This window comes from Hyaena hyaena, unplaced genomic scaffold, assembly GCF_003009895.1.
Source record: "Hyaena hyaena isolate Hyena2069 unplaced genomic scaffold, ASM300989v1 scaffold_1335, whole genome shotgun sequence".
Lineage (NCBI taxonomy): Eukaryota > Metazoa > Chordata > Mammalia > Carnivora > Hyaenidae > Hyaena > Hyaena hyaena.
This window is the reverse complement of record NW_024081966.1, coordinates 107,196-128,995: the sequence shown is the minus strand read 5'-3', so window position 1 is coordinate 128,995 and position 21,800 is coordinate 107,196.

Below are 21,800 nucleotides of genomic sequence, written 5' to 3'. Positions count from 1 at the left end.
AGGGATTTAGTCCAGGGCAGTGGTAAAATTGATGAAAAAATCAATCCCATTAATTGAGGCTGGAAAAAAGGTTAGCTGCATGTGCAAAGACATAAAGACTCCTAGGAAAGAGTTTACAGATAAACATGTTAAAACTGAACTCATTCATCTTTTTTAGTCACTCCACCCATAGCTGACCTGAAAGTAAGCAGTGTTTACATCTACTGGTATTTGTGTTCATTCTCTGCATGAAAAGTAAACAGCTCAATACTTGGGTCATGACTTCTATAGCCTGAGACTTCTGAATAAAATAAATCTCTCCGGTGCTTCTACATGATATATATATTTCCAACTCCACTTGGGGAAAATATTTCCAAATAGGCTAATGGCAAGTTCAAAGAAGGCAACTGTTCTTTTAATGCATGTGATTTGTGTGTTAAAGATGCTTAAGGGCGCCTGGGTGGCTCAGTCGGTTAAGCGTCCGACTTTGGCTCAGGTCATGATCTTGCAATTCGTGGGTTTGAGCCTCACATTGGGCTCTGTGCTGACAGCTAGCTCAGAGCCTAGAGCTTCTCTTTGGATTCTGTGTCGCCCTCTCTCTCTGATCCTCCACTGCTTGTGCTGTCTCTCTCTCAGAAATAAATAAAACATTAAAGAAAATTTTAAAAAGATGCTTAAAATTACACTGTTATGGAACAAAGAGTTTAAGTTGTCTAAATACAGTTGTAACTTGTATTTATTGTTACATTCACTGGACTGAGAAACCTATTTAAAATGAATTTTGAAACGACAGTTTAAATAGGACAGAGGCAGATGTTAAATATTAAAGTCATTCTTATGCAAGAAAATCTTTCTCTGTTAAAATAGAAAATATTACATGACATTCTGAGGAAATACAATTCACTTTTGAGTTTCACAGCATAAAATGAATAAAAGTCAATCTACCTGAAAAATTATTCTAAATGTTTAAATTATTTGGACTTCAAAGTATCAACACTGATTCACTAAACCAGATAATTTATATACCTCCCATTTTGTAGGTCTCAGTAATTATTAATATTTCAAAAGAGATTATTGTAATTTGATATTCTGTAAAACAGAGTAATAATCTCCCTTGTGATATCTCACTAGTATGATACTTGGTTTATATTTCTGATTCTCTGGAATATCTTCTGTGAACTGATTCTGGAAACCAAATTTAAACCAATTGATGCACAAGTGAAGATAGCTTTGTTGACTGTGTTCATCCTTATCAGTATGACCACTTTCTTAGTCACCACAAATTGGCTAACACAGATCTTTAATGATCTTTTCACCAAGAGGACAAATCAAGCATTTAGGGATTGAGGTTTATCAGTAGAATGAATGAATGAATGAATGATCGATCTACCAAACTACTTGGAAAACTGAAGTCCTGTTTCTTTTATTCTTCACCAAATATATTAAGAGTGAAAATGATAGCAAATTATGAATACAATTGCCTTCAATTTATTAAGCAATTAGAAGTTAAATAAGGAGAATAAATATTTGCTTTATACAGGTTCTCTTTTGTAGGGTTCTATCAGTCATTGTGGTTTCTTTACTGAGGACAGGATAATGTTGAAGAGCAACTCATGGGTGTTAAGCAAGTAGGTTTGGATATCATAGCTACTACACTTTGCATGCAATGTAAATTTTTCATCATTTTAAAAACACAAGTAGGCAAAATTATTTGGTTTTCTTCAACAGGCTTGGACATTAAAATGAAAAGGAGAGAGATAGAGAAAAGAGACTAACAGAGACATGAAGGCAGGAAAAAGGGAGGAAAAAGGATATGTGAACATCTGTAAACTAAATTTTTCAAAGAAAAAATTTTCTAGGTTAAAAACTGACCCCTTTTTTCTACAAAGGTTGTATTCTGAAAAAAAAAATTAGGGAAAGGGTCATTGTTAGATAATTGTGCAAATGTTACTTTACTATTCAATAAATTTTTTAATCTGTTTCAACTGCTATTCACAAGTTTCTGTAGATGAAATCTTCAAATAGAACAATAAAGTTGACCAATTATCTGCTTTAGGTCTCTCAACTAACCGGCATGCTATTAGAAGAGTTGGGGAGGCAAGGAGTACAAAGACTTTTACCACCTGCCCAGGCTTTCCCAGGCATTCTGGTGCAGAACTGAGGCCAGTACTAATGCCTCTCTTGCTTGGCACATCAGTACATTTTAGGTAGGAAAAATAAACTGCAGAATCATTTATTACTGAAAACAAAGTTTCATTCAGTGTAGAATCTTATTCTTCTCCAGCAGAAACAGAAAATATAAGGCTTTAGCTAGAAAGGACTGTGATATTTATGTATGATTAAGTAAGTCGCTCATTAGAAAAATAAAAAGTGTTGTCCTAAGTGTGCCCAATTTTATTATCCAGGGTGTATGTAAAGGCAAATTTTAGAATTTATGAGAAATAAGGCTTATGTTAAACATATAAAGTTGATGATACTCAATATTTTTATCTTTAAAAATGGCAATTTCAGAGGATTGTATTATATAGTGTAATCATCACTACATTTCATGATTTTCACAATAATGTCCATTCCAAATCTGAAATGTTCAATACTAGGAATGAATATTGAGTGTAGATAGCTTTGCATATACTCATTAGAAATTTTGCCACTAACATCTATTTTCTTTAATAGCTAAACACCATACTTGGCTTTACAAAAATGAAACTAGCATTAATGTAGATGATCTAATGGATATAAATGCTGGTCTTCATCATTTATCATATCATGAAAATATTAAAAGTATTTGTGAACCTAAGTGAAAAAAGACATCCATTGAAAATGGAAATACTATGTAAGACACTGATCCAAATATAAAAAAACTGTGCTTCCTGTGAGTAATAGTGGTCAGTAGATCATCAATATTTTTGTTCTTTCCCACTGGTGCTTACACTTTTATTGCTTTTATTTTAATACATTAATCTAATAATAATTAGCATGTTATGAATTTGTGTCCAGCGTCCTTGTATGGAATACTTGACAAAGTGTGTTATTTTTTCAGAATTAATGACTATTTTAAAATTTCCTCTTTGAATCTCTGAAAAAGGAATCGCTTCTTGGCCTTTTGGCTAAGATCAAGTGTCAATCTCTGAAAAAGATTTAAATTGCCCTGCTTAACACAAACAAGAAAACACTGCACATTTTACATACTAAGTTACTGGTTCATGGGGTGGATTATGTGCAAATTTAAAATCTCTGGCTAAATCCTTCTTAGTTCTGAGAGCTGGGTAGAAGTAATATGCTCTCCCCCCAAAAACTTACATGAGTTCAACCAGAATCATTGGAAAGATAAATTTGCTACATCACTGTGAAAACTAATGTACTATTAATACTTTTTGGATGAGGGTTTTTTTTTAATCAAATTCTCAGATTATCCAAATATTTGGTTAGATTACAATTACACTGTGTTAAATAAGGTCTGAAAGACTCAGACTATCAGCTATAAAATGAAAATATTTGCTGCTTAAAGATTTATTTCAATGATAATAACCTATTCTAGGGTCTTAGATTTGCTAAGCCACAATCTCTTTTCATTAATATAGAAATCCAAGAATTATATTTTTATAATGATTTAAGTGTGTAGCAAGTGGTTCTTCCTTCACAGAGTTTCAGAATTTAGGATTTTCTGTATATCCAGCACAACTGAAAAAAAAATGTTGGGTTCTGTGTGTTCAATTTTGTTTTCTTCATAATAACCACAGAACATAAGCATATGAAATAACTCTTTTATACAAATATCAGAAAGAGTTTTACCTTGGTTGGAAATATATTCAACTCCCATTTAAACAATTAAATATTCTGACTCATTCTGCTGTTTTCATGTTAGTTATATTTTCTTTTGAGAAATTTAAAAAAATCACTAGATGCTTTTACAAAAATATTAGAAATTATAGAAAAGTTTAAAAAAGAAAGTGAAAATAATTACTCCAAATCCCAACAAAATATTTCATTGCAATAGTTACTTCCAGATTGTTTTCCCTTTTTTTTTCTTTAATGTTTTTTATTTCTGAGAGAGAGAGAAAGAGAGAGAGAGCAGGGGAAGGGCAGAGAGAGAGAGGGAGATAAAGAATCTGAAAGAGGCTCTAGTCTCTGAGCTGGTTGTAAGCACAGAGCCCAACGTGGGGCTCGAGCCCACAAACCCTGAGCCAAAGTCAGAAGCTTAACCAGCTGAGCCACCCAGGCACCCCTTGTTTTCCCTTTTTGTGTGCATGTATCTGTATAATTGTGTACCAGCACATATGGAAGGATGTGTGTGTTTTAAGTACTGAGATTATTACCTGTGTGTGCATCAGTCTCCTTATTCCACTTAATATATCATAACCATTTCCAAGATCATTAAAAGCCTTTTCAAATGGCACAATTTTAATGGCCATGAATATCACACTTAGAAACACAATGGGACTTAATCAGCCCTCTTTGGATTTTGAGGATGTTTCCAATTTAATAGTTATTTGTAATATAGATAAAAATATTTGCTCTATATTTTCATTGGATTTGCAATTATTTTCTTAGGATGACTTCTGAGAAGTAGAATTGTTGGTTCAAATGATACAAAAAGATACTTAAAATTACAAAAATAATACATTTAAGTATTAGAAATATACAAAGAAAAAAGTAACCATCTTTCTACTCCTTCCAATGTTACCCTTTAGTCAATTAATCCTGACAATTTTATGTATTTTATATGTTTCCTGTACTAGATTGGTATATCCAAATATTTATATAAATTTATTACGTATGTATTTCCTATTTAATTCTATTCTTAACCAATAAAAAAATGATACTATAATTACCCTGCAATTTGATTTTTTTGATTAAAAATATAACTTAAGAACCTTTCCAAGTCATTAATTATGTATAAAAAGTATTCATGTTAATAGCTGCATACTACCACACAATATAAATATATGATAATTTATTTAATTACTATCTTATCAAATGATATTCATATTGCTTGAAACAGCACAGCAGTAAGCATGGTACATATATCCGTATGTACTGATGATTTTTCCTCTGGAATAGTCTGAATGGTGGGATTGGTAGAATTTTAACAGATGCTCCTAAATTTACAAAAGATTTTAGTAATTCATGTGCCTTCTGTCTCTATCCCTGCAAATCAAGCTGGGTAAGAGACATCCAGCTTCCAACATTAAACTAACTTGAGAGGTTTTAGATCTTATTTTAATAAGGTTAGAAGAAAGGTTTTCAACTTTTTTTCTATTACTGAAGTCATATATTTCCTATTTTCATTTTCCATGAATTGCATTTCCACATCTGATGAGCATGGAGTAATATATGGACTTGTTGACTCATGTTGTAAACCTGAAACTAATATAGCACTAAATAACTAGAATACCAATGAGTAGGTTCAGCCTCATGATGTTTTCTATAAAGAGACACTCCAGATATCTGACAATGTCCTGAAGAGTTTTTCATAATCTACAATCAGTACCCCATCTCACCTTCTTATAAACTATTTATTCCTTCTAAAATGGTAAGACCAGACATTAGTATTATTTAGACTTTCACTGAAGGGCAGATGGTCCTCAGTGTGATCTATATTGGAATCATTCTCACTGGTGTTATTGTAGAAGGAGTGATCAACTCCTTTCTATATAGGAGGTTGGATTCTATAAAGTTTTCAGATAGTTTCCTGGCCCTTACCATCCATGGTAACCATCCCTTCTTTGCTCAGATTGATTAGACCTTCATAAAGTTTCTCACTAACAGCAACTGTAACTGATTAGCGACATCTAGCACTGTCTAGAGTGTCTATTATTGGAGGTTTTTTATACAAAGATGAGGCAGATGTCAAACTCATAGTCAGAATCCTATACTTTACCTCCTCATGCTCTTCCCGGCTTCCATCAGTGTTGTCCCTGAAGCTAAAATCTCCAGATTCCAAAAGCTCAAGCAGTGCCAGATCAGTAGCATCTTATAGGCAGCTACAGCTGCAGGATTAGGAAGCTGTGCTGACTGTCAATGGCACAGACATGAAACAGGTTTGGTTTAAAGTTGGCTTGAGATTTTTCAGGGTTACCCTATTCCAATATATATAGAAATTGAATTATTTGATTACATAATACCAGAACTAGCAGAAAATACATATGTGCAATAATATTGAGTAGAAATAACATGGTGTTATTTTTGTTGAGTCTATTTTCTTTGATATAAAATTTCTGAAAGTTATTATTTCACAATCAATACTTATTTAATAGTTTTCTTCAAAAACACTATTAATCTTAATGCTACATCTTATAATCAATGGTATCTTAAAGTCTATTATATATTTTTCCATTAGACTCATTTTTCCACCCACTGTACATACAGCTAATGAAACTATTAATTTGTGAGAAAATATTCACCTCAACATGTTTTCATTAGAAGGCTAGATAATATTGAATCTTTAGGCAAGAGCACAGAAAAAACAGTTAGGATTTCTGACAGAAAAGATCTGAATGTTTATCAACTGCTCCTTTTATAATCCCAGATTTTAAAGGATGGAGGACATTCCATAAAATGCAGTTTCTTCATTTACTACAAACTGTTTTTCCTTACAGTAAGAATGTAATTTACAAAAAACCTGATAGTAAAGTAGTTTTGCCTCTTACAAATTCATGCTACTGCTGACTCTGAATATCTAAGAAATTCAGGAAATGTATTTACCAAATGGTCTTTGTATCAGTGTTCTATAAATTAAAAATTTGTGAATACAGCATAGAAGCTATCTGGCTATTTCATAGTCAGAATTCTATTTATCAAAATCGCTTTCAATCAGTCCATAGCTAAATCTAGGTTTCTGTATAAACCCACCTTTATTATGTGAATTAGTAATATTCCAACCATGATAAAAGGTAGGAGAAAAGGAATTTGAAGACAGACCCAGTGTATTGCTTCAAAAAGCAAAACAGCTCATTAAATCCAAGACAGATATATAAAATATCCGAGAAATACTACACATTTTTACCAAGAACAGATGAAATGATACAGAACACAGCATCAAATAATTTAAGATACACACAGCAAACAGCTAAAATACTGAATTGGAAAAAGGTTATTATTTTAAGAAATAGTTTCTCATTTACTTAAGACATACATACTATCAAGAATAGGAAGAAATATGAATAAACTCAGAAAGTCACCAAACTATATTGTAGAGTCAGCAGCACACATAAATACCATGAAAACTGATATTAAAAAGAAAATGTGGTGATTCATAGACAACCCCTAACCATACTTTGTGTTTCAGACAAAAACTGATTCTCATTAGTCACTGACAAAAGAATGCTACCACAGTCTACCAGGATCCATGACATCCTCCGAAGGAGTTTTCTAACTCTATCAACTTTGTTAGAACTTCATGGATAAAGGCATAATTCAGTTCATTCCAAATTACCCCATCCCTTGGTGATATTCCTAAGAACTTTCACAATCACTGCTGGTCAACACGTCAATAAATAGGGTTAACACACGCACACACACACACACCACGTATTTTTCGGGTGACAAAATTTCTCTGAGGGAAAATGACCAGTGATTTAAAATCCACGATAAGGTCTATTCAAATGCTATTTGCAGAATTGTTCTCTACTAAATGAACTACACCTGACCCTAAAAGCACAAACAAATATGTAATGAAGCTAATTCAGAATCAGTTTTCATTGTTGCCTTTGTTTTCTAAAGTTCCATCTAAGATATTCTGCTATCACTATGAGCTTGCTTCTTAGAATTCTGCTGCCATTTCTCAAAAGATTATCCAGAAGATACATTACTACTAAGGACACTGATAGCTCACAAGTAATGGCTTTCGGCATGAGTCCAGTTTGATGCTGGAATCTTGCCTCTATTATGTCCACCCCTGCTGTTACCTACCATCATCATTCTCAAACCAGATAAGGGCCTTAATGATGCAGATGGCACCATTATTCATCATTGTAGTTGATGCTGGATACAAATTTATCAGCTTTAGGCAGCCTATTTCCCTCTGGTATGATAATTTAATTGGCTGACCAACTTATATAGATGCCTATGTGGTTTATGTGCTCTACATGGTAACTGTATATCTGGTTTCTCTGACACTGACGAGATCCACAGCAGAAATCCACAGCAGAACAATCTGGGCAGAGGTTAGCTCAGGAATGATGTACTATCATTCCATACCAGTCGATATCTCCAAGAATCATTTAAGTATTGACCCGAGAACTTGGAGTAAACAATCCTCCATATCATTCCCTTAGTTAAAAATACTGTCTACTGGAGCACCTGGGTGGCTCAGTCAGTTGAGCATCCAACTTCGTCTCAGGTCATAATTTTGCTGTTCCTGGGTTAGAGCCCCACATCAGGCTCTCTGCTATGAGGGCAAAGTCCTCTTAAGATCCTTTGTCTCCCTCTTGCTCTGCCCCTCCCCTGCTCATGTGCACACACTCTCTCAAAAATAAACAAACATTACAATTTTTTAAAAATAGTATCTAGGGGCACCTGGGTGGCTCACTTGGTTAAGCATCCAACCGTTGATTTCTGCTCAGGTCATAATCTCACGGGTTCATGAAATCAAGCCCCACATCAGGCTCTGCACTCACAGCAGGGAGCCTGCTTGGGATTCTCTCTCTCTCTCTCTCTCTCTCTCTCTCTGCCCCTCCTCTACTCATGCTCTCTCTCTCTAATAAATAAACTTTAAAAAAAAAAAACTTTAAAAAAGCCTATTATCTAGGCTTCTCTGTCTAGGTAATAGTATGTCTCATCAAAGTATAAAATCAAGCTTTGAGCCTCTCTGAAGACTTGTCGACTTCCAGAAGCTCTTTTTCTTGCACTGAAAGCCTTCCACTGAGGAAGGCACTTAAATTCCCACTGTGCTTCATGAGCATGCTCATGAGATCTTCTCAATTCCCTGGCTGCATTTCAAGTGCTTCACCTGCCATGTACCTCCTAACCAGATTCATACTTAACAGAGAAAACGTCTCCAGCAAACTCTGAAGAAATATCGACAGTCCTAAGTTTTTGTAATAATATTAAAGTCGCAACTAAACTTTAATGAAAATGTGTTGTAAAAATAAAATCTGAAAGCAATGTATTTCATTAAAGTCTAAGTATTTAAGTACCATGTAACCAACTAAGTTACTTTAAAATACTTAAACTAAGATCATGGTTTACTAAGACTGTTCATGTAACAATGTAGCTCTTATTTTTAATTAAGAAATAGGTTTATATTTAAAGTAGTACTGAAAATTACAAGTCTAGAATAGGCTTCACCTATTTGTCATTCTCTCCTCTTCATATTCCAAAGTAATTATACAGCACTTTCTCACAAACAATGAAATACACAAATGTAACTTCAGATGATGCCTTCTGTTTTATTTATTAACGCTATCTTGGAAACAGAGCTCTTTGAAAAACTAGTTTTTGAGATGTAATAATGGCATCAAAAAACCTGAGCAACTTTAACCAGAACAAAATACGTTTTCTGTATTTTGATCTACCACCCTCCAGCTTATAAAATAGAGGTCACGGCACCATATCCAGTCTCAGGAAGTCTTTCAGGACTAAGGAGGGAAGTGGATGAAAAGAGAGGGCACTAGTTTTTCCTAAGGAGTTCTGATTGTGCCACTCTTGCAGGTTTACCTTAAATGAACAGAAGGGTTAACATTTCCAAAGTTCTGGTTCAACTGCAGGCTGCTTCAAATTATCAATGAGTTACAAATAATGGCTTATAACATTGATTACTAAATACTGCAATTATCTGCATATTTACTAACTAATCTTTGCATAGTGCTTTATTGTTCATAAAGAACTTTCACATGTAGGCTTGTCTGTTCTTTAAAGTGACTCAATGAAAGATCCATCACCTACAAATATATTTCCAATATCCTGTAATTAAGTCTGTTGAAAAATGAGATTTTAATCTCAGTCACACAATTGACAGAGGGACAGTGCTAGTAGGCATGGGATGCTAATGTGGTGATTCCAGCCTGTGTTCATCTGCTATAGAATACTGTGCCTCACAGGACAATATGAAAACAATACAATGCAAGGATTTGATATAGCTTATACTGAAATCTTAGACAAACCATGCAGTCTCCTAAAAGATTTTGACATACAGAATGAATATATGATGGTTATTATGGGTGGAAAAAATGAAAATCAAAATATAAAAAAGCTTCACCAACTTGGTAAGTGGCAATATTTGATTTGGAATTTTAACATTAAATTATTTTTCACTTTAGTCAGACTTAAACTCATTTTAACCCAAAACAAACACAAACAAAACAACAGAGCTAGAGCTATTTAAATGGACTGCTCTTTTCTGAAGGTAATATTTATCTTTTACCCATTCTTCATCCCAGAGGACATAGAAATGCTCTAATAAGTCTGCAAAAGCATTTTAGAAGGTATGCCATTACATAGTGGCCCTGCAGCCAGCATTTCTCTGAGTGTTAGCTGCCCAGGCGTCTGGGGAGGTGCCGTATGGAGGAAGAAGACATGCCACACTTGGCACCACTGCCTTCTGGCATTTGCCAATTCCCTCCAATATGCTTTGCACATGAAGGCTGCTCAGAACAGGTGGCTTCCGCCGTAGGAAGAGAGTTGTGGAAAGATATCCATGTAATGAATATTTATGAACAATCCCAAACTTCATTTTAAGTATAAGGGAAAAATAAATTTTAAACAGAGAGAACCTTAAGAATTGCTGATCTAAGCCATCATTTTTTAAATATTTATAGCCTCCTTGTGTTACTTCTGAAATCTTTAATCTGAAGTACAGTAAATAAATTAGGAGAGTAACACTGAATCTGCCAGAGGATTCTGTTAGATCCTCTTTAGCAGGTGCAAACCAGTCATTTATGGAAGTGGTTTACTCATTTTTGTGCAAATTATTTTTCAAGCAAAGTTAAATTGTTTTGCTAGTCATCTAAAATCTAGTTCACGAGGCTCACTTAAATGATGGTGTGGAAGTCTCTGCTTGTAATTATTTCCAAATTGCCAAGGCCATTTTTGCTAGATTACTGGAAGTCACATGTAAGAATGGATGATATTTTCTAATTCCCTTCCATGTGAGCACTCTGGGGGTTTGCTATCACTTCAAAATGGGAACAAGTGGTCCAAACATAGAAAAAAAAATGTATTTAAAATACTGCTTTATGAAATTTATTTATAGGAATTATAAACCACCATTCCTTTTATGTACTTTGTGTTTGCTCACATAATTCTTGTGTCCTAGAATATGTATTTAAATTTTTTTAATTAATAGACTTCATTTTTTAGAGCAGTTTTAAGCTTGCAGAAAAACTGAGCAGAAAGTAGTATTCCCATACACAACTCCTTGCCACATACATGTCCACACACATCTTGCATTAATGTAGGCTACAGACTGAATTGCATCCCCCTCAAATTTCAGATGTTGACGCCCTAACCCTCAATGTCATGGTATTTGAAGATAGGGCCTTTGGGAGATAATCCGGTTTAGGTGGATGAGATCAGGAGGGATGGTGCCCTCATGATGGGATTAGTGCCTTGTAAGAAAAGGAAGAGCTAACTAGAAGTCTTTCTCTGTCATGAAAGGACACAGTGAGAAGACAACCATCTGCACACTGGGAAGAGGGCTCTCATCACAACCTGACTCTGCTGGCACTTCCTGACTTACAGTTTCTAGAACTGTGAAAAAATAAATCTGTTATTTAGGACACCCAGTCTATAGTGTTCTCCTACAACAGCCCAGCTAACTAATATAATGTAGTACATTTCTTACAAGTGATGAACCAATCTTGATACATTATGATTAACCAAAGTCAGTAGTTTACATTATACTTCACTGTGTTGTATACTCTATGGGTTTTGACAAATGTATAACATGTATCCACCATTAAGATATTGTACAGAACTTCACGTCCTTAATACAGTTTGCATTTTAATTGCATTTTCAGGTTGCTCACTAACTTCCACCCCAGTACTTTTCCTCTCAGTCTAGGGGAGATTATTTTAAAATTCTGGGGTAGAAGAGTCATCCCATTTTTCATCATTACTATGGAATTTAATGACCATGTTTCATAAACTAATTTCTTTAAATAAATTTCACCCAGAACTATGAGTTCAGAAATAATTCCATTTAATGAAATCATTAGTCATGAGGGGATTCACAGTCATTGTGATTCAGAAAGCCTAATCCACAAATAAGAGGGTGGGATTTAGGCCTCTGCAATGACTTTCAGTTAATATCTGTTCGTTACCAGCCAATTAGAAACTAAGTAGGGAGGGGCCCCTGGGTGGCCCAGTTGGTTAAATGTCCGACTTCGGCTCAGGTCATGATCTCACGGTTCATGGGTTCGAGCCCCGCATTGGGCTCTGTGCTGACAACTAGCTCAGAGCCTGGAGCCTGTTTCAGATTTTGTCTCCCTCTCTCTCTGACCCTCCCCTGCTCACACCGTCTCTCGGTCTCAGAAATAAGTAAAAAACATTAAAAAAAAAAAAAAAGAAAGAAAGAAACTATGTAGGGAGTTGGGTAGGTAAGACCAGATCCATATCCCTATCCCTTAAAGTCAGACTTGTGGAAAATCTGCCTTCTCCTCCCATTCTTCCCTCATATAGTATCACAATGTAGTTAGAACAACAGTTCTGACACTAGAGATGAAATAGTACCAGCTTAACAGTGGGTCTCTGGGTGAGGTACTTGAGACTGCAGAGTCTCAAATTCCTTATCTCAGAAGGACACTTACCTCACTTAATTTCTACAATGACCAAATTAGTGTATTCAAAATTCCTAATATAGTGCCTGATATTTGACTGCTACTCAGTGTTTGTCATTAATGTTATCATTATTATAATTATTATACAGTAGAGATTCAAAAAAGAAATTAACCATAGCAATACAAGACAAAAATGATCAAGAAATGTATTTGAATTTGCATCCCAGATATGAATAGTGTTAGCTGTACAGCCAGCATAGTTTAGCATATTAGCGGTGGAGATAGCATTAAAATCAAGAAGCATTTATTGGAATTTCTCCTGGCTTCCTTCTAGGTTAATTAGACACCTTTCTATTCACTAATAGTTACTCTACTACAATTAGTTACAATTTGCTTTTTTTTTTTTAATGTTTGTTTATTTTTGAGAGAGAGAGGCAGAACAGGAGCAGGGGAGAGGCATAGAGAGGGAGGGAGACACAGAATCCAAAGCAGGCTCCAGGCTCTGAGCTGTCAGCACAGAGCCGGACCTGGGGCTTGAACCCATGAACTGTGAGATCATGACCTGAGCCAAAGTTGGATGCTTAACTGACTGAGCCACCCAGGCGCCCCTACAATTTGTTTTTAAAAATCATATGGTAAACAGGTAAAGAAGCCATGGTCAAAAGTAACCACAGATAGAAAAACTGTATTTTCAAAGTTCCAAATCTTTTCTTTCCCCAACTTTAAGAATTAGAGAATTACAAAGGTGTGAGTATTATCTCTCTTTTTAGGATAACCTACAGGGGCACCTGGGTGGCTCAGTCAGGTAAGTGTCTGACTTCGGCTCAGGCCAGGAGCTCACGGTTCATGGGTTCATGCCCCACATCAAGCTCGCTGCTGTCAGCCTGTCAGTGCAGAGCCTGGAGCCTGCTTCAGAGTCTGTGTCTCCCTCTCACTTTGCCCCTCCCTTGCTCACGCTCTGTCTCTGAAAAATGAATAAACATTTAAAAAATTTAAAAAAGAAATAAAAGGATAATGTACACATACTAATCAAGGTAGCTAAGAAGAAATGAAAGACTGAGGAATGGAGAAGATATTTCAAAAGTCGATATACTTTCTTTTCTAGATCATGAATTTGGAGACACACTTACTTTGCTAAGTAAATTTAAATTATTTTGGAATAATAATAATATTTACAGGTTAATTGGTATGACCAAATTAAAATGCTGAGCAAGTATTACATCATTTAGCCCAAATGCAGTAACTTTCTGAGGACCATTGTTTTCTCCATTCTGTATCAGAGAACACAGAAAAAGATCTTCTAGTAACCTACTAAGCTAGTTAATGGTGGAAACAATGTGGACCCAGAATGTGTGGTTACAAAGATCCTGCATTCGCCTATGCCATCATCATACTAGGAAAGAAAAATACATTAAGAATCAGAAGAATTAAATGCAATCTCAAGAGCTCACATGTATTATTCATGACCATGGAAAAGTGGCAACCCTCCTAAAACCTTTTATTTAAAGCGAGGTCCTATAGATATCATAGAATTGTTCTGAGGATCAAATAAAAAGACTTTGAAAGCTGCAAGAGGAAATGTAAGTTATTAGCTATATATAAATATATAAAAATATATAAAAATATAAAAATATATAAATATATATAAATATATAATATAAATATATAATATAAACATATAAACATATATAATATATATAAACATATATAAATATATAATATATATAAACATATATAAATATATAATATATATAAACATATATAAATATATAATATATAAACATATATAAATATATAATATATAAACATATATAAATATGTAATATATAAACATATATAAATATATAAATATATAATATATATAAATATATATATAAAACACATGTGGTGCTGTAGAGCTTTTCCTGGTTTCTTTCTGGGTAGTCACATATGTGTCTAGTTTTTAGTGTATAACAGGCTGGAAAATTATTGAGATATGCATGTGTGTGTGTGAGTATACATAATTGCCTCTAGGAATTCATCCTTTTGAACATACAAAGATATGCTAGGAAAGTTTCTAATTTGACATTTAGCAGTAAAATCTCTTGCTGTATAAACGACAGAATTTCCACAAATGACTTATATGATTATAATGTTTATATTTTTTATATTTAACATAAAAGCTTATGATTTTATTAGCCTATAATTTCACAAACATGAACCTGATATAGCAAAGACTATTTCCCCTATACAAAATAAATTGTAATAAACAACAGGAATAAAATGTTAAGTTCCATCAGGGATTTCCTTGAGGCTGATGTTTCCCCCCTCACATTCCTATAAATGAATACATCTTCTCAGAAAGAAAAGCATCTGGAGCTTTTCCAAGGGGAGGCTGCATATGTGAAAAGATACTGGACACCCTTTTCTTGCTAATATTTCTATTACCATATTTGCATTATTTGGTCCCACTTCAAGTTTTTTCATACCGAAATAAATCTATTTTATAGTGATATTTTGAGAGGCTTAGCCTTATTTCAGCAATTCTCTGTTTATGAAAATCTAGAAAATTCCCATTATTCACTGAACCATAACTTTTCATCTATCAGCTTCTGAGTGTCCTATGACCATCTAACCGATATAAATGAGCCTTGCTGGAGACAAAAAGATTCTGAAAATCGCTCATGTTTTCCAAGTCTTCTGGAATTTTTTCTCGCAATGTACTTAGTAGGATACAGAGTGAGAGACAATCTTCAACAGAATTGATAGAAAAGCAAAAATGACAGAACACTTCCGAAATCTAAAAAAGGACCAAAGTGCTAATCTTAATTACTAAATACAGTAATCAGATACAGCAATTTTATCCACATCCTATGCTGCCTAACTTATTGATGCCAGATTAAAAGTAATTATCATCCATCATCATTTAACTTGGAAAATCTAATTTCTGAGGAAAACAAGATTAAACTAGAACAAGTGAGATCTTTCCAGGGAAGAGAGATAAATAGCTTTTGCACTTACTATTTTTAAAAGGTGAAAGGCTAAAGTTTCATTTTTAAAACCAAATTCTAAGAAGTACAGCATTGAATTCAAGCAGAGAGACGCTTACTATAGCTGAATGAACTGCATATGGGATACGAAACTGTTGAAAAACTTCAAACTTCAGAACGACTCAAACTCTATTATTTAGCAAAAAAAAAAAAATTCCCGCAGGTAATTTAACTGTATCTGATTTTCCCTTTGAGCCCCTTCGGGACCAAACTTCTGCAAAAAGGACTTGATATGGTTTGTATTCTGACACTCCCACTTGCTCCCTAATCTGCACCATTTAGAAGCCTGGCCCTACTAATCCCTTGGCTAGTAGGCTGGCCAACTACTAACTGGCTTCTACACTGATGGAATACCCACTCCGCATACGACTGTCCTGCACTACGTGACACTGCTGGTGCTGTGATGCTCTCTTTGTGGCACAGGGTACAAAACTCTATTAATCTTTTGACCCTCTGCAACATTGCTTTTTGTGGCATAGGCTCACCCTATCTTCTCTGCTGATCTAAAGCAATGCCATCTCAGCTCTGTCTGTGATTATCTTTTTTGTTTAAATTTTGTGGGTTCTTTTTCAGTGGTGCCCATCAACTTCCATAAGTAAGAGTGATCAAATCTGAATCCCCTGCTCCAACAAATTCCTAAATCACCACTTCAGATTTCTGTTTATGAAACACTTTCATTTGGCTGTCCCATGGGCATTTTATTGATGTTTATCAGAGGCAAAGGTGCCCACATTTCTCTCTGCCAAAACCTATACACCTCATCTTGATTTTCTTAGACCCTTTAGGGGGGCATCCTCAGTAGTTCCAGCCATCTCTTCATTTTTCCCACTCCAATCAATCTGAAATAACTTTTCTAATATGTCATTTCTCTTTAGGCCTTTGTATGTCTTAAACACAAAAAAATTTAAAAAACAAGCTTTTCCTGAACTCTTGCCATGACCACTTAACCAGCTACTCCAAAGCCACTCTTCATTCACTCATCAGAGTTTCCTGAATAACACGAACTATCAGGGTACCTGGGTGGCTCAGTCAATTGATCATCTGACTCTTGATTTCAGCTCAGGTCATGATCCCAGGGTTGTGGGATCGAGCACGGCATCAGGCTTCACACTGAGCATGGAGCCTCATTAAGATTCCCTCCCTCTCTTTCTCTCCCTCTGCTCTTCCTGTACCTCTCTCCCCAACTCTCTCTCTCTCTCTCTCAAAAAAAAAAAAAAAAAAAAAAACCAAAAAAAACACCTGTCAAAATCCAGAAGCTATCAAAAATAAAACCAGATCAACAAAATTGCATTTAATAAGAGTTTACTGTGGGAAATTTTCAGATGTGGTCTCCATTTTGTATTTAATTTTAACAAAACAAAGAAATAAATCTAATCACATCTTCACCTTGCTAACAATCTCTGCTACCTCCCCAGGACTATTAATGTTGACTCCGACATCCTCATGATGGTCGAGGAGTCTTTCCATGGCTTTTCAGCTTCTCCTGGGCCATCTCTAATGCATCTGATAACTCATCAGCTCAAAGTGAGGAACTCCTCTTGTGATCCCACTGTAACAAGTCATTCTTCTATGGCAACATTTATCACATTATGTCATGGGCCCATAGCCTCACTTTTCTGTGTGCTTCCTAGGTTCTAAGACAGAGAGCTAAGATACATATTGTTTCTCGCTTTAATAAAAATTCTATTTTCAAAGTACTATAAAACATTTCATTTTTACTATAACTTAGAGTCGTCATATACATGCATAGGATTTGTTTTGGTTATTCCCAAGTGACCTATCTGTGGAATGTTTGGGGTTGAATAAGAACACACAAAACTTTTCAGCAACTTTAAGATGTCTGTTTTGGGGTTTGCCTCTTGATAGCAAGAATTGATAGTTTCACAGGCTAACAGCGTATCTTTTTGCAAAATACTCCAACTAAATCCATTCAAAATTTTTATTCAATTTACTGTGAGCTACCACACTAGCAAACTAACCTTATTATAATTCTGTATACAATAAATGTCAATGATGACACTGGGGCTTTTTTATGAAACAAAGTGTTTTCATTTTAACGCTCAGACTCTTTTTCTCTATTTGGAATACACACACACACACACACACACACGCGCATATGTACACACATATATATGGATTTCTTTATTCTATTTGAGGGGTCTACTTAAGTGATAATGAAATACATTATATGGTCCATTTTAAATACATTCATTTGTGTACCAGAATAGGTGTCTACTTATTAATTTCCACCAGGTGCTTAGAACTACACTTTCTTGGAATAAAAAATGTGAAACATCTTCAAAAAGTTTGGTAAGGTGACAAATATAGAAATAAGATATTGTATGGTTAGGTGACTCCATCCTAGCCAGGTATATCAGAAGCATAGAATCAAGAATCATTATTTCTCTGTGGGGCAACAGGAGGATAAAGTAGTGGATATTTTATTAGAAGTATCTGGGAAATTTTATATATTACATATTCTTTTTAATGTTTACAGTTTTTTGTTTTTTTTTTTTTTTTGAGAGAGAGAGAAAGCATGCAAGTGGGGGAGAGGCAGAGAGAGAGAGGACAACAGAAGATCTTAATGCAGGTTCCACGCTGACAGCAGAGAGCATGATGTGGGGCTCGAACTCGCAAACCAAACTGGAGAACCAGGAAATCATGACCTGAGCTGAAGTTTGATGTCTAACCTACTGAGCCACCCAGGTGTCTATATTACAAATTCTTGTGCTCATAATCACAGCATTTTGGAGAAGAGAAGCCCCCAGTGTATGAAGACAAGAGCAAAAACAAAACACAAAAGCCCCTCTCTAGTCCCTAGGTAATTCTGACTTTTTCCTACTTCTACTGGGATCCACTGGGGGGGGGGGGAGGAGGAAGACGACCACCCCAACCCCCAACTCTGCTCTGAGTTTACCAGAGGGCAGGACTTGAGAAAACCTTTAAGATGAGAACAAATTTTTAGTTGAATTTTTAAGGGTAAGAGGTTTAGTAGCCTTCTAGAAGAAGGAAATTGAATGTAAGGGCACAGATGAACCAGAAACTTAGTAATTAGGGCAAGCCTTATACTGAATGTGTGAGGACAAAGCAGAACACACAATTAGAAAACTAAGCAGGCATTTGTAACGATGTGGATATAACTAGATGTCTTGTGCTAAGCAAAATAAGGTAAGGATATGATTTCACTTGTATGTGGAATTTAAGAAGCAAAACAGATAAACATAGGGAAAAGGAAGGAAAAAATAATTAAAAAAAAAAAAAAGAGGGACGAGACAAACCATAAGAGACTCCAATACACAGAGCAAACTGAAGGTTGCGAAAGGGGCGTTTTTTGGAGGGATGGGCTAAATAGGTGATGGGCATAAGGAGGGCACTTGTTAGGAGGAGCACTAGATGTTATAAGTAAGTAATAAATCCCTAAATTCTACTTCTGAAACCAATACTACACACTGTATGTTTACCTTGGATTTAAATAAAATTAAAAAAAAAATAAGAAAGGTAAGCGGAAAGGGGCACCTGGGTGGTTCATTCAGTTAAGCACCTGACTCTTACCTGATTTTGGCTCAGGGTAATAATCCCAGAGTCGTGGGATTGAACCGTGTTGGACGCCACTCTGAGCAAAAAGCCTGCTTAAGATTCTCAGTCTCGGTCTCTCTCTGTCTCTCGGTCCCTCTCTGTCTCTCTCTCTCCGTATCTGTCTCCCCACCCCCCCATCCCCCTGCCCCTCTCCCTATTCACGCTCTCTAAAATAAAATAAAAAAGCTAGGCAGGAGCTACTGATACTTTATGAACAATTAGAAATCCCACACTAGTATGACAAGGCAACTGTGTTGTCTGTGGCTAATTCAAACAGATAATTTCATATTCACTATTCTCAGGGATATCAATGAGGGGAAACAAATGAGGTCATCCTTGTGCAGTATAGCCGAAATCTGGTGTCTGCAAAGACTGGGAAAGGCAAAAGTGAGCATAATGTTCTTAATAAATTATAGAAGACTTTTAAGGCAATCAGCAATATCCCTGGAGCTAGAATGTCCAGATTCAATGAGATAATATCCCCATTATGTGGGAAAGGTGAAGCAACTGTTTTGTAACTGACCAGGCAAAATTTCTTAAGTACTCACTGACTAGATGCTACCTATTGTAAATATCTGTCCAAAGGTATAATGGGAATATTAATATTAGTAACAATTAAAAGTTTTTATTTTAATACCAGTTAATAATGCATTATATTGATTTCAAGTGTGCAGTATAGTGATTCAACACTTCCGTAAATCATCCAGTCTTCATCAGGATAAGTGTACCCTTTCATCACCATCACCTCTTTCACCCATTCCCTACAACTCTCTTCTGATGACCATCAATTTGTTCTCTATAATTAAGTTTATTTCTTGATTTCTATATTTTTTACTTTGCTTGCTTGTTTTGTTCCTTAAATTCTAAGAAGGAGTGAAATCCTATGGTCTTTGTCTTTCTCCAATTGACCTATTTCACTTGGCATAGTATTCTCTAGCTCCATCCAGATCATTGCAAACGACAAGATTTCATTCTCTGTTTTATAGCTGAGTAATATTCCACTGTGTGTGTGTGTCTTTATCCATTCGTTAATCGATGGACACTTGGGCTGCTTCCATATCTTGGTATTGTAAATAATCCTGCTATTAACATAGAGGTACATGTATCCCTTTGAATTAATTTTCTTGTATTCTCTGGGTAAATACCAAGTAGTATAACTGTTGGATCATAAGGTATTTCTTTTTTTACCTTTTTGAGGCACCTCTATACTGTTTTTCAGAGTGGCGGCACCAGTTTCCAGTCCCACCAATAGTAAAAGATGGTTTCCCTTTCTCCACATCCTCACCAACATCTGTTGGCTCCTGAGTTGTTAATTTTAGCCATTCTGACAGGTGCTAAGTGGAATTCCATGGTGGTTTTGATTCGTATTTCCCTGATGATGAGTGTTGAGCATCTCTTCACGTGTCTGTTGGCCATCTGGATGTCATCTTTGGAGAAATGCCGATTCATATCTTCTACCCATCTTTAAATTGGATTCTTTGTTTTTGACTGTTGAGTTTGGTAAGGTTTTTTAAAAAATATATTTTGGATACTAACGTTTTATTAGATATGTCATTTACAAATATCTTCTCCCATTCCATAGGCTATCTTAGTTTTTTTTTCTGTTTTCTTCACTGTCCAGAATGCTTTTATTTTGATGCAGTCCCAATAGTTTATCCTGGTCTTTGTTTCCTTTGCCTCAGGAGACATATCTAGAAAAAATGTTTTTTAAAGCCAGTGTCAAAGAGGTTACTGCCTGTTTTTTTTTTCCCCAAGGATTGTTATGGTTTCAGATCTCACACTTAGGTCTTTAATCCATTTTGAGTTTTTGTATACGGTGTAAGAAAGTGGTCCAGTTTTCCAGTCAGAGTGGCTAAAATGAGCAAATCAGAGGACTCTAGATCCTGGCGAGGATGTGGAGAAACGGGCACCCTCCTACACTGTTGGTGGGAATGTAAACTTGTGCAGCCCCTCTGGAAAACAGTGTGGCGGTTCCTCATAAAATAACAATAGAACTCCCCTATGATCCAGCAATAGCACTGCTAGGAATTTACCCAAGGGATATAGGAGTGCTGATACATAGGAGCACATGTACCCCAATGTTCATAGCAGCACTCTCAACAATAGCCAAATCACGGAAAGAGCCTAAGTGTCCATCAACAAATGAATGGATCAACAAGATGTGGTTTATCTATACGATGGAATACTACATGGCAAAGAGAAACAGTGAAATCTGGCCATGTGTAGCAACATGGATGGACCTTGAGGGTGATATGCTGAGCGAAATAAGTCAGGCAGAGAAGGACAAATACCATATGTTTGCACGTATAGGAGGATTAGGAGGAACTTTACGGAGGACCATGGGGGAGAAGAAGGGGGGAAATAGTGGGGGAGAGGGAGAGAGGCAAACCATGAGAGACTCTTGAATGCTGAGAACAAACTGAGGACTGATGGGGTGGGGGGGGGGGGGGAGATGGGCATGGAGGAGGGCACATGTGGGGATGAGCACTGGGTGTTATAT